Genomic DNA, 3827 nt, shown 5'->3' on the forward strand with positions numbered 1-3827 from the left:
GTAAAGCTCAAGCAGTGCTGGTGGGCCTTAAGCGATTATCTGCTCTGCTCCCTCTGATGTTGTTGCATAATTTTGCTCCGAGATGGGATTTTAAAGTGCTGCAAGCTTGGTAGTGCAGAGATAGTTTGGCTGTGAGCCATCTATATGAAAATAATGTGCTTTGCTCCTTCCAAGCTTTATAGTGAACATATCAACTCCCACATATTGATTTTTATTTTTATCTTCAGCTCATGGCCAGTTCCTGATGAACAATAGCAATACAAGGCTGGAGAACTTTTGCAACATGAGAGGGGAAAGCATCAGGTGGTGAATTTTTTTTTTTTGTTACATTTGTACCCCGCGCTTTCCCACTCATGGCAGGTTCAGTGCGGCTTACGTGGGGCAATGGAGGGTTAAGTGACTTGCCCAGAGTCACAAGGAGCTGCCTGTGCCTGAAGTGGGAATCAAACTCAGGTCCTCAGTTCCCCAGGTCCAAAGTCCACCACCCTAACCACTAGGCCACTCCTCCATCCACTTGCACATCAAGCATAGCAGTAAACAGATGACCACATTGGACCCACATACCATACGCCAGCAAATATTCCCACCAGACACGAAAATGTGTGACAACACAACACTACCACACCCTTAGCCGACTTGGCACCCTTTCGTTTCCCCATTTCAAAAAAGAAAGGCGTTTTCAAGAGGTAAGAAGTTTGTGGCGTTCACCAACATGCAACTGCATCCATCTTGGACCCATTCCCCCGAATACAATGTAGTTCTAAAATAGGGGAAAATATTATTTTATGGTTTTCTGTTCTTGGTTTTGTTTCCATTATGCCATGCATAAGAGGGGAACTTGTAAACTGATTTTCTGTTAGCTCCTCTGAAAGGGTGAAATGGTAAACAAGTTCTACTACTTTACTCTCTAAAAGCTGGTCTGCCATCTCCCTGTAAATGACATCACTAGACACTGTCCTTCACTGTGTCCCACATGGCTGTACTGTGCCTGCTTAAGGAAAGATGCCATTGTGCTTACATTAGGAGACTTTTTACTAAGTTGTGTTAGTAAATAGGCCTAGTGCATCCTAATGCAGTATTTTCCTGCACGATAACCTCCAGATTCTATATAGCACGTCTAGCGTTCTGCGCCGAAATGCAAGTGTATTCTATAACAATGCGTGTAACTTAATTGGCTCAAGAAGCCGATCAGCATTGTTAACAGCACTTAACAAGTAATAATGAGCAGTAATTGGAAATAATTAGAACTTATGCGCACAATTCCCTAAGTGTATTCTGTAACGCACTACGCTTACATTTTAAAGTGCACAGGCAAAAAGGGGGCATGGTTATGGGCAGGGAAACGGATGTTTCGGGGGTGTTCCAAAATTTACGTGCTTTGTTATAGAATTTGGCCCTCTGCGTTTTGCGCCACATTTTCATTGGTGTACATGGAGGCACATAGTTTTAGGTGCTAGCATACCAACTAAGCATATTCTACTTACTGCGCCTAAATCTAGGCACCGTTTATAGAATATGTTTAGGTGGAAATGTTTTCCGCATGGATTTTCTAGATGCCTTATATAGAATCTGGCCCTAAGCCCGTTTCTGGTGCGGCCATAACTTTGGCCTGTTTCAATTATTTATTTTTCTGGCCATGCGCAAATGTTAGCATTAGTGCGTGACCACTGCAAAACAATTAAGGTAGGAGCCCTTACAGCCATCTATTTAGGAGGTAGTAAGGGCTCCCGCATTTAAGTCAGCATCATTCAGGTAGTATGCAGTCAGCACACTAGCTGAACAACACTTCCAGGCCCATTCCCCACCCCCGACACACCCTCTTGCAAAAAAAGAGAGTAAATATCATGCAGTTAGTGTGTACATATGGTAAAGCTAATGCAAAACATTTTAATGCATCCTGCGTTAGGCCATTTTTCCAATGCTAAGCTTGTGTTAGCGCTTAATGCGGTTTAGTAAAAGGGCCCCCCTATTAAGTGAGAGCTGTGCCCGAGGACGATTGTAAAATTCTGCGTAGAGGCCAGCTTTTTCACTGCCCCTCCTTTGAATAATGATCACCGTACTGTGCAATGTAGACATATGAGTGTGTGTTATGATAGAGAGCTGGAATAGGGAATGAAGCCTCAGGGTTATAGACTGCTGAGCTGTGTTATTGCTGAGGGGAGTGGCCCTCCCAGCTGTGCAATACAGCTGTTAAGGGCATGAGGGAAAGTCAAAGTGTGCACTGTGCATGAGATTCTCTTCTTTTCTTTTCTCAGACTCCAATATACAAGAGCCTTTCTTAAATTTCAGCATGGGCATTTTTTTTAACTCTTTCTACTTATGTCACAGTTTTTTCCTATTATTGTTATTGAACATCGATTCGATTCTTATCAGTTCTTAAATTATTTATTGTGCATTGTTTACTGCCCATTGTGCTTGATAATTATTAGAGATATACATATTATCTTGCGTACGGTTAATAAAATATTATTTGAAGAATCTTTTTGTTTTTGTTATCCATATATTATCTATATATTATTCCTATTTTACTTTTATACTATATATTTCTCCAGAAGCATTACTATTTCTGATATGTAATAGGACAGTTTAGTCAATATTCGACCATCATATTTTGGTTTTATGTTCATCTGACAACTTCTCTTGCAATAGGTGAATGTTTTAAATATTTGTAATGTCTCTTTATATTTATATGCTTTTTTTTTATTTTATGTTATTTATATGTTTTAATTCGAATAGACTCCTGGCGCAGGCCTGTACGGCCGAAAGACAGCTGTGTCGAGTCCCTTTCTCCCTGCTATCCTTTGGCTAATAAAGTGTTTTAATTTTTTATAAACAAGTGTCGTCTTTTTCATATTTTTTATTTTTTTATGTATCTGTATTTTTAAATACAAATTTGATTTTTTTTCTTGTTTTTAATTTTTGATTATTTTTGTTTTTGTTAGTCATCTTCGCTGTTTTGCTTTTTTGGTGTTTTTTGCGAAGACTGGTCTCTTCTGTTTTTTTGTACTACAGTTTTTTCCCCACCAGAAATGAAAGATTTGTATTTCATTTGCTTGTCCTTCTGTACTGAATACTGTGTCACTGAATCACATAAATGACTTGTAAGCACATATAGAGAAATCAGCGAGAACAGTGAAGGATGGATAACTCTATTGTGTTGACGCTGTAATGTAACATACTCATGCCATATTTTGTATTGTTATTTGAATGTTCTTACTGCTGTAATTGTCTATTCTTTATGTTTGACTTATTCTTGCTGTAACCCACCTTTTGAGTGAATTCCTTCAAAAAGGTGGTAAATAAATCCTAATAAATAAATAATTAAAAATAAAAGTGTTCTTGGCTTCTTGTTTTTAACTTCATGACACTCGTCCTAGAATAAACACATCGAGTTTGCTTCTTCTATCCAGTTCCAGATGTAGGTGGTGTCAGGAGGCTGACTGCTAACGTAAGATGCAGAGCAGGGACTGGCTGAAAAGGTCACACAGAAATGGTTCACACAACTTGTCTGAGATACGTGGAGGGGCATAATTGAACGAAAACGTCTATCTCCATGGGCGTTTATCTCCAAGAACGGGTCCGTGAAGGGGCGGACCGAACCGTATTTTCATAAAAAATAGACGTCCATGTTTTATTTGACAATTTGTGAGCTGGACGTTTTTGTTTTTCAGTGATAATGGAAAATGAAAGCGCCCAGCTCAAAAACGAATAAATCCAAGGCATTTGTTCGTGGGAGAGGCCAGGATTCGTAGTGCACTGGTCCCCCTCACATGCCAGGACACCAACCGGGCACCCTAGGGGGCACTTTTACAAAAACAAAAAAAAGG

This window comes from Microcaecilia unicolor, chromosome 5, assembly GCF_901765095.1.
Source record: "Microcaecilia unicolor chromosome 5, aMicUni1.1, whole genome shotgun sequence".
NCBI lineage: Eukaryota > Metazoa > Chordata > Amphibia > Gymnophiona > Siphonopidae > Microcaecilia > Microcaecilia unicolor.